Source organism: Poromitra crassiceps (genome assembly GCF_964638095.1).
Source record: "Poromitra crassiceps genome assembly, chromosome: 11".
Taxonomy (NCBI): Eukaryota; Metazoa; Chordata; class Actinopteri; order Beryciformes; family Melamphaidae; genus Poromitra; species Poromitra crassiceps.
The window spans coordinates 43,231,926-43,242,459 of NC_139643.1; positions in this window are offsets into that span (position 1 = coordinate 43,231,926).

Genomic DNA, 10,534 nt, shown 5'->3' on the forward strand with positions numbered 1-10,534 from the left:
TTGAATTCTCTAAGGGTGAACGTGTTGAGCGTGTGCATTCGTTTTGCCTTTCGAGAGCCCCTTTATCAAGCCAGCTATTAAAGCTATCCCGGCTTACGGAGTTAGATTTCAGTGAAGTGTCTCCACTGGCGAATGCAAGCCCGGGGCAAGGCTTGTCTGTTTAGATTAGCACCTAGTAAAGCGTTCCATTCCACGCACATTCATTATAGCCAGTGGTTCTCAAAGTGGGGTCCGGGGACCCCCAGGGGTCCTTGAGGGGGTTCCCGGGGATCCCCAGCAAAACGGGTAATCGTTTAGTTTAACTAGAATTCCAATCATAAGTAACACAATGACAGAATATAATGGATATTTTGGTCATGGGTTTCATACACTTTCTGTAATAAAACATCTGGGCTCATTGGGCTTAATAAGACCATTCAGTCTCTCTCCCTCCTCACTGATGCACCTTTTGTTCTGTTTGCTTGTTTAATGTAGTTTGAGTTATCTAGTTATTTTCCATTTTAGTTAATTATTGTTTTGACTTTTACCTTGGTGTATATGACTTCGCTCATATGTTACTGGAAGTAACAAATAAGGGGTCATACGCCAAAGTAAAATTTAAAAGAATAATAAAAAAATAACAATACTACACACGTCACAAAAGCTATAATCTTATCAGATGGGGGTCCGTGGACTAATTGTGTCACTTTAGGGGTCCGTGAAAAAGTTTGAGAACCACTGCACTATACAGTGTGTCAACACTCAACCCTCTCTATATAGCTACCCTTAGCCCTGCTCAATAGAGATGACCGCATTTTGTGTAAGGAACACATTACTGGAGCTGGCGTGTCTTACTTCAGACGTCTCAAGTGTCTCAGAAGATAAATCAGGTGCACCTGAAGTAGTTCAAATATTTGATACCGTTTCAAATCTCCGTGCCCAGGCTCATCTGTCTCACTCCACACGTTGGCCTTCGGTATGTGCGGAGAAGACAACGTGATACCCAGTGAGCAGAGAGAGAGAGAGAGACCTCCACCAAACAGCACATTTACTGTGTTTCCCACAATGCTGCGCTTGGCCACGCACCAGCGAGTGTGGGATTACCTGAGGGAATACGACCAACAGGGTTTGGGTTTATGTTGCTAAGAAAGGAGATCTCCACTCTCTCTCTCTCTCTCTCTCTCTCTCTCTCTCTCTCTCTCTCTCTCTCTCCCTCTCTCCCTCCCTCTCTCTCTCTCCCTCTCTCCCTCCCTCTCTCCCTCTCTCTCTCTCTCTCTCTCTCCCTCTCTCTCTCTCTCTCTCTCCCTCCCTCCCTCCCTCTCTCTCTCTCTCTCTCTCTCCCTCCCTCTCTCCCTCTCTGTGAAGCACTGTGAAGATTGCCAGCACAGTGCTTCGTTTTGAAGCACTGTGAGATCTTTTGGCAAAACATTGCCAAACTCAGATCCATTGTCTCCCACTCAGAACTGGAATTGGCTGTTCATGCCTTTATTTCATCCTCTCTGTGAAGCACTGTTCCAGAGACTGGACATGTATGGATGGGTACATTCAAGAAGCATAGGGCTTTCTCCTCCCTTGCAATCAGTACCTAGAGTGGAAAAAGCTCAGTTCAGAGGGAAAACTCTTCCATCTAGGAAGTGATAAATTAGTAGCTTTTACTTTCATTGTAGCTTAAAATAACTATTAATATATTATATATATATATATAATATTATACTATTAATATTTTATGAGATTGTTTGTAGAAGTATATTATTAACCTATGTACCCCACCACAAGTAGTTTAGTAAGTACTCTCATCAACAAAGGGCCACTTTGAAACTGGAGTTAACACATAATTGACTTGTTTCAATGTATGATGATGTATTTGTTTTCTTGAATCTAACCCTACAAAGAGATGCACAGTTGCAAAGTGGAAACACTAAAAAGAAGGGTTTTACAGGCATTGGTCTGACTGGGCATGATATAATGACCCATTAGGAAGAACACATTAGCTACATTAGTGGCGTAACTTGCATCATTAGCAGCGACTTTCTTGCAGTTTCTGTGTTTTGGCAACAGCGAGGACGGCAGATGATACATTGTCCAACGAGATGGTGGCCATCAATCTTTCTGTTGATCTCCCTATCTTGTTCATGTGTTCCCTCTTTGGGTGAAGCACACCCAAAGCAAGGTACCACCATGACACAAGGGTAACGAGCCAGAACGCCCCCCGAGCGAGGCTCGTGTTTGTGTGCACATCTGCCTTATGTAGCAGTTAATATTTTCACTACTGGTCAGATTTTACCCAGTGTCCACCTGCACAACTGTCAAACAAGCCTCCCTCTCCCTCTTGTGCTTTTTACCTGAGCAGGGTTTCTGGAGCGAGGTGATCTCCTGGAGGTCCTTAGGGAGCGTTTAGCCGGGGCATGAGAACCACGCAGGCACCACCAGGCCATGCAGGCCTCCCTGACAGAGCAGAAGAAAGACAGAGCAGCACCCTGCAACCTGGTCAAGGAGGTAAAGAGGGTCCTTAATGGGCTGTCAAAGATCATGACTGTGGCCTGTCCCAGAGCCACCAGAGGCCTACCCTCAGGGCAAACGGAGAGCAGACACCGGTGCACATATACTCTCTCTTTCTCCCTGTTCCCTGTTCCCTGTTCTCCTCTTCTCTCTCTCTCTCTCTCTCTCTCAAACACACACACACACACACACACACACACACTGCTCTCTCTACTCGCACACCACTGTCCACTCTCTCCCTCTTTCTTGTCTGCCTTGTCCCCCTGAAGTCAGAGGTCACTAGAGGTCAGAGCAGATATCATTCAGTCAGAGAGTTTGGAGGAAGAAAGAGTCCCATTCAGAAAGAACTTCTCTCTCTCTCTCTCTCTCTCTCTCTCTCTGTCTCTGTCTCTGTCTCTCTCTCTCTCTCTCTGGTTTCAGTTTTTGTTTGTATCTCTCCGCCTCTGTCATTCTTCTAGATGTATGGTGGCTGAAAGTCCTCCATCAAAGGGTAGCATGTGTGAGACCCAGGGTAATGGTCAGTGTTCCGACTTGTTGCCATGGCGGCCAGCTGCTGGATCTCGCCGTGCCCGGATGACTGTTTGACTTTACGTTCAATCACATGACACATCAGTGGGACGTCCTGTTCAGTCACATGACACATCAGTGGGACGTCCTGTTCAGTCACATGACACATCAGTGGGACGTCCTGCTGTTCCAGCTGCCACACAACCACTGGCCACCGTGACCGATGATGCAATAGACAGGATGGGTCAGGGTTATACGACCATGCAGGAACAATTCAGATCATACAAGTTGAAGAGCCAATTTTAAAAGCACAGATAATATTGACTTTCAATTAATTGTAATATCTTCGAATCTGCCATGCATTCATTAGATATCGCAGTATGAGCAAATCAGGAGTATTTAAGTATTTTTGTGTCTTTAAGTCTACTTAGTATCAAACTATAGTACTGTACTACTGTTGTGCCTTGTGTTTCCTTGTGGTTTGCCAGGCACTTTTGTAACTTACACTTATACTTACACCTATTATACTGTATGGGCCCCAGTGGACCTCAAACTTCAAATATGTGCCTTGCAGTTTTTGTGTATAAAAAACGTAATCATGTTGTCACATAGTCAACATCACCTGACAGGCGGTTGTCTGGGCTGAGCACACACACGCACGCACACACACACACACACACACACACACACACACACACACACACACACACACACACACACACGTGGCGCATCAAATGACATAGCAGTTTGCACAGGTGTCCACTCTCAAGGGGGAAAAAAGCTTCCTGTGAAATTAGCATCCTAAATATCCTCAACACTCTCTCTCTTTCTGTGTGTGTCTCTCTCTCTCTCTCACTCTCTCTCTCACACACACACACACACACACACACACACACACACATACTTTACTTTACTTTATTGCATTTAGCAGACGCTTTTATCCAAAGCGACTTACAAGATTTACAATTACAATTTATGAACATATCTAACACACACACACACACACACACACACACACACACACACACACACACACACACACACACACACACACACACACAGCTACAGTATGGTGCTATTTACACAGGCAGGTGCTGTCTCACTGCTGGCTGAGCACACAGCAAAACACAAAAAAATGACCAAACATCAGCGAACATACGGGGGGTTTTAAGCATGTACAGTGTTACAGACAGACTGATCATTTATGAGATATATATTGATTTGTTATTTTAACAAAAACAAAAGTTTCATCTCGCCGCTATAATCTGGCGGTTTACCTTCATCACTCTGGGCATACTTGAGAGTCTTTGTCAAAATTGCTCGAAGACTTTGGAACAATTGGCATTTAAATCACTTCTTAAAATTCACTTTAAACCCTTTTTTTTTTTTATTCTTGTGTAAAGCGCTTTGTAACTGTGTTTTGAGAAAATGTCATAAGATCGATGATGATGATGATGATGATGATGATGATGATGATGGTGATGATTATTTAGGTCCTTGTCGGCACTTTTCCAAGTCTCTTATTGCTGTAAATGCATCACTCACAACGATGTCCTCCAATCGAACTCGCTGCTTTCGTTTCCGGTATGTCGCCGCACCTCTTCTCCCCCTCCTCAAAGAGATCTGAAGGATCTCAAGCTAACAAGCCCGTGTTTTCTTAAGATTCAAGCTGAAATGTGGTGCTTTGGTAAACTCCCACAAGCTACGCTACAACTAGCCTTCCTCACACGCACCTCGCTCATCATTCCACCACCTTGACCAGTGTGACGCCGACGGAGCCAAGAGGTCCCTGGAAATCATTTACAGGTGTTGAGTGCCTGTCTAAATAAACGTGGCTGGTGTGTGTGTGTGTGTGTGTGTGTGTGTGTGTGTGTGTGCGTGCGTGTGTGTGTGAGAGAGAGTGTGTGTGAGTCTGTGTGTGTGTGTGTGTGTATGTGTGTGTGTGAGAGTGAGTGTGTGTGTGTGTGTGTGTGTGTGTGTGTGTGTGTGTGTGTGTGTGTGTGTGTGTGTGTGTGTGTGTGAGAGAGAGTGTGTGTGAGTGTGTGTGTGTGTGTGTGTGTGTGCGTGTGTGTGTGCGTGTGTGCGTGTGTGTGTGTGTGTGTATCTACCACCTGTGACCCATTAAACCTTGTGGTTTGGCTGTCTGTCTGGTGATGTGAATTCAAGCTTGCACTGGTTCACTGGGGAGTTTACCAGGTTGTCCCTCTACCCCTCTAACATACACACACTGTATAGCCTATATCTGCCATCTCACTGCATCCCCCATCGACATAAATACATAGGCACCCCCCCCCCCCCCTCTCTCTCTCTCTCTCTCTCTCTCTCTCACACACACACCCACACTCACACCTAGCCCTAACCTAACCTCCCCTCCCCTCCCTCAGCCACAGATAGTGTAAGAATGGGGGCGAGTCAGACGGATCCCAGGCCTCGCGTCGCTAGCCAGTACCAGGGTGAATCAGGGAGCATCCTCTGCATACTTGCCCCCTGACTCACCCTCCAACCTGGGCTGAACTCATCCATCTCCGCCTCCTTTGTCTCCCACGCGCCCCGTCCCTCCCTGCTCCATCATCTCTCTCACCTTCCAGCCTCTCCACTCTCTCCTCTTGTCTCTTCCAGCTCCCTGTTTGCAACTGATTTGACTATAGCCAATGCTTTTGCTATCTTGCTTCTATCTCTCTCTGCACCCCCCACCCCCATCTTGTTCACCTTTCCTCAAGCCACCATCTTCATCATTTGCCTTCTAATAACATCACAGCATTTCCAATTTGTGTGTGTGTGTGTGTGTGTGTGTGTGTGTGTGTGGGTGCATTAAAGTGATAAAGTTGAAGATTTCAGTTTTGTTCTCTTTGGCGACACCTATGGCGATGAGCGGTAATTGCAGGTGGGATCCAAACAGTGTTGCATAATGTGATGTTAATCCGTTTGTTCGGCCATAGTAACCACCCGTGATGCTAGCAGAGAGCGGAGAAAGTAGCTAGTTGTTATCCTACTTCACACAAGAGTTGTGGGGAACCTACAGTAACGTGAAGAGTGAGTCTATTGTGTTAGCTCCGCCCACCCTGTGTCTCCACAGACACCAAGTTCATAAATGCTGCAATACTGAAAATGCAAAGGCTTGGGCAATGGGCCATAGGCTCAATCACTAATTGTCTTAACTCAGTCTGTGAGAGATTTAGACATTTATTTACAGACATTTATTTACGTGAAAATCTTTGAGATTATAACTTATGTGTTGTGTTTTGTTTTCATTTCTTTGTTCGAAACTCAAGACTCAAGACTTCATGTTATGCTCTACTTTTGTTTTGTCCCCTTTCCTCAATTACTTTCCTCTATTAATGTCTTTCTGTCAGATGATAATGAGATGCAGAACAGCAAATAAATGTTAATATCGCAGCGCATATGGAATATTCTCATTAGAATGCACTGCTAATTTGCAGGTTTGTCTGTTGTCGTTGAAGTGTCGCTCTCACTGTATAATATTACCAGTGCATTCTCTGTCATCATTTGATCTATCTCTGTCTCTATTGGCAGATTCCTTTGTTTTATGCTAAACAATATTTTAACACTCAATACGAGTCTACTGTAAGTAGCTTGCTAATATAGATTTTTTTTTTGCAGTGCATGGTCTTATGTGCAGGGTTAGATAGAGATATACCCAGGAGCTGCCCAGCTGACCATGGTCTTATGTGCAGGGTGAGATAGAGATATACCCAGGAGCTGCCCAGCTGACCATGGCCTTATGTGCAGGGTGAGATAGAGATATACCCAGGAGCTGCCCAGCTGACCATGGTCTTATGTGCAGGGTTAGATAGAGATATACCCAGGAGCTGCCCAGCTGACCATGGTCTTATGTGCAGGGTTAGATAGAGATATACCCAGGAGCTGCCCAGCTGACCATGGTCTTATGTGCAGGGTGAGATAGAGATATACCCAGGAGCTGCCCAGCTGACCATGCCATGTATATGTACAGTCCATCCACACTGCAATCAGCCATTAATCAGGTGACACAGATGGGATTTCCATTGACCCTTTCTTGCTTTGATTGATGCTAACTGGCAGTCTTGGCAAGATTGAAGCATCCTGCTAGAGAAAAGCAGACAAAGAAGACAGAGGCAGTTTTCATACATTTCTCATGGTTGTCTGCCTCGATTAAGACGGTTTAGCTTCACTCAAATGTGAGCGCTGTGTGAAGCGAGTGTGGAAAGTTAATCAGGTCTAAGTTGGCACACAAAGATTGTTTTTCTGCCCTTTTCTCCCCAATTGTCCTTGGCCAATTCCCCCTGCTGTCCCGGTCGTTGTTGCTCCACCCCCTCTGTCCATCTGGGGAGAGTTGTAAGATTAGCACACGCTCCCTCCGATACATGTGCAGTCGCCAGCCGTTTCTTTTCACCTGACAGCGAGGGGTTTCACCCGCAGGATGTACCGCGTGGGAGGACCACGCTATCACCCCCCCCCCCCAGACCCAGACCAAATGAACGACCAGAGGAGGCACTGGTGCAGCGACCAGGACACATATCCGGCTTCCCACCTGCAGACATGGCCAATTGGGCGTGTATTATGGAGGAAACACGGAGGTTCGAACCTGCAACCCTCGTGTTGGTAGGCAGGGAATCTACAGTACCGCTGTACTACCCAGCCACCCAATAGGGTGTAATGTTACAAGAGACAGATCAACCAAAGCAAACTGAAGTATTAGTTGTCCTGATTTGTAAGTTCTGCAGGTGTAGAGACCAACATCCTGAGATCAACCAACCTGTGATGTTCTTTATAACCAGAGAGAGAGCAGTTGGCTGTAACTCAGTCTGGCTGAGCTTTATCTTTGGCAAACTGATTTTCAGAAATGTGCCCATCAGAAAGCAGCCGTACTGTGGTGAGTTTATCTAGAACATGACTGAAGTGCCAATCACATTTATCCTGACGAGGTGTCACATTTTCACGAGGCAGAGTCACTTCATCTCCATCTCTGACAGAAGGAGAGCAAAATGTGGGATTCTGGTTCCTGCTAGAGAAACTGCTAGAGAAATATGATGAAAATTGAATTGAAACAGAATAGGAATGTAGCTGCTATGTTCATAGTTACATTTTTCATAGGGTAACTAATTTTGGATACAGCATATGTTTGCCTTGATAAGTCCGAAAGAGTCCACTAAACAAATCATTTAGCTTGTTCACAAAATAGCTTGTTCAAAAAATCAATTGACGTCTCAGTTAAATTAAGATTTATTGATCAAGTATACAATACAGTAATATTAGTGAGTGAGTTCAGTTTTGTAATGTACAGTATCTGTTATTTAATCAATTGTAATACAGCCTTACCTGTTACATGAAACACAAGTATCAAACAAAGTGATTTTAGTCCGGCTGAATTCAGCCATTCTGCTCTTTCTGAGTCCCTTAAAATCTATGTATATATATATATCTCTCGATCTTGTTCTCTCGCTCTCAACTGTCGAAGCATCTTAAGTAACTAATGCGAATAATACTTCCTGATTAATAACTTGTCACTTCCTCATAGCAGCTCCAATTCCCCCCCCCCCCCCCCCCCCCCCCCTCTTCTGTCTGGTTGAATTTAAGTGCGTGTACAGCTTAACAGTTTTCTTATCTCTCTGAATTTATAGCAGGCTCAGTGGAGAGAGACAGACAGCAAAACATCTGACCTCAGAAAGATAGTGTAAAATTCCACATTTGAGCCATCTAAATGAACCATAATACAACAGTAAAAAAAACAGGCGGGGGGGGGATACAACAGATGTACGTATCTGCTGAATAGCCTATCAAATAGAGCCAAATTAGTAATTAATTACAATAATCAATGTTACAGTAAGAAACACACACACACACAGACAGACAGACAGACAGACAGACACATGTTGAGGTGGCTCCCAGAAGGCCTTTTGTGGGTGGGCGTGGCACGTTCAGTGGTCAGACAGACAGTACGGTATTACTGTAGTTTATGTTATGGAGTTACCTTTCATGTTGATGAAGACCACAGGCCTCACAGGACTGACCGTTACATTCTCCGGAGGACAGTCACAAACGTGCTGTGACGTTTCTATCGGTCCTTCTGTTCAGTCACTGCTGAAGATGATGGAGACATTCTGAGAGGAAGATAACAACAGGGAAATGAACGCCCCTGTTATTCAGAATGAGTATTTATACGCATAGGCTATAAAAAAACAGGTAAAACTATCAATCGTGTAGAAACCTAAAACTATTGATGTGCACAGCTGCATAAACGCTCTTTTATGATCCGCCATGAGTCATATTTTGTGCTACGCTGACCCGTTGTTGTCGTGGTTATGTTGCACATAAAAAAGTCCACTTAACTGGTGAAGCAGATTGCTTTTGCAGAGGCAGCTGCTGATACTGTATTGTTCTCCATTACTCACCAGCATGACCTGTTGTTGAGGCATTTACAGTATAACGTGTGTGTGTGTGTGTGTGTGTGTGTGTGTGTGTGTGTGTGTGTGTGTGTGTGTGTGTGTGTGTGTGTGTGTGTGTGTGTGTGTGTGTGTGTGTGTGTGTGTGTGGGATCTAGCTTGGTCGGCCATGTTAACTCACATTTGTAGAGGCCGACATTGCTGCTATGATGATGACAGCATTCAAGTAACACACGCACAGATAAATGGAATTCCCGCAGAGCTCCAATTGTATGCTATGAACAGCGTCAGCTGAATAGGAAAAGATAAATTTGTTGTCCTCGAGTTGTAAGATTGTGTTTATTATGGCTTAATGTTAACCTAAAGCCTCTTTGTAAAAGAAAAACCGTACAAGTGAGAAGTAGGGATGAGAGAGAGAGGTAGCGGGACTATACAGTACTGTATAATCAATTTTGACCCAATTGCAGCAGCAGAACAATTTTCAACTGGAGCAATATTTTCCGTGTCGCAAATTGATGGACTATTCATCTCATTTAATGTTGTTCCTCTGAAAGGCTGAATTACACGTGTGAATAGAAGTGGATTACGTTCACGTTCACACAAGTTGCACAGACAGACACAAAGAGCACTTAAAGAGAGGACCCCTGCAACTGCCCGTGGAGAGAGAGAGCTATAGGCAAAACCATTCCACCCGCTGTTCCCATTCTTTCACTATGAGCCTCACTCGAGCGTTTGACACCCGCAACACTTGTGACAAATCAGTGTAATCTGCCATCGCAGTAACACACACGGCCTCTGTGGGGGAGTGTGTGTGTGTGTGTGTACAGCTGTAGCCGGGCCTTTTTTTAACTGCTATGCACTAGTGCATCACTGTCACTCTGCTGCTCCACCACCAGGAGGAATCGTTTGTTGTTTGAGATCAAGGTTTGGTCCTTTCGGGCCGTCACAAGGGGAACAATGACCTGTCAAGTGACTGCACTTTCCTATAGAGGGCCAAAGTCCCTCCCCTTTCCGGTAGGGCTGTGGCGATTCACTTATCTCCCGATTCGATACTATCACGATTCTTGGGTGCCGATTCAATTTATATTGCGATTCTTAAGTATTGCGATTCTACGATTATTGCGATTCGATATTACGATTTATTGCGATTTTTGTTTATTTTTTTC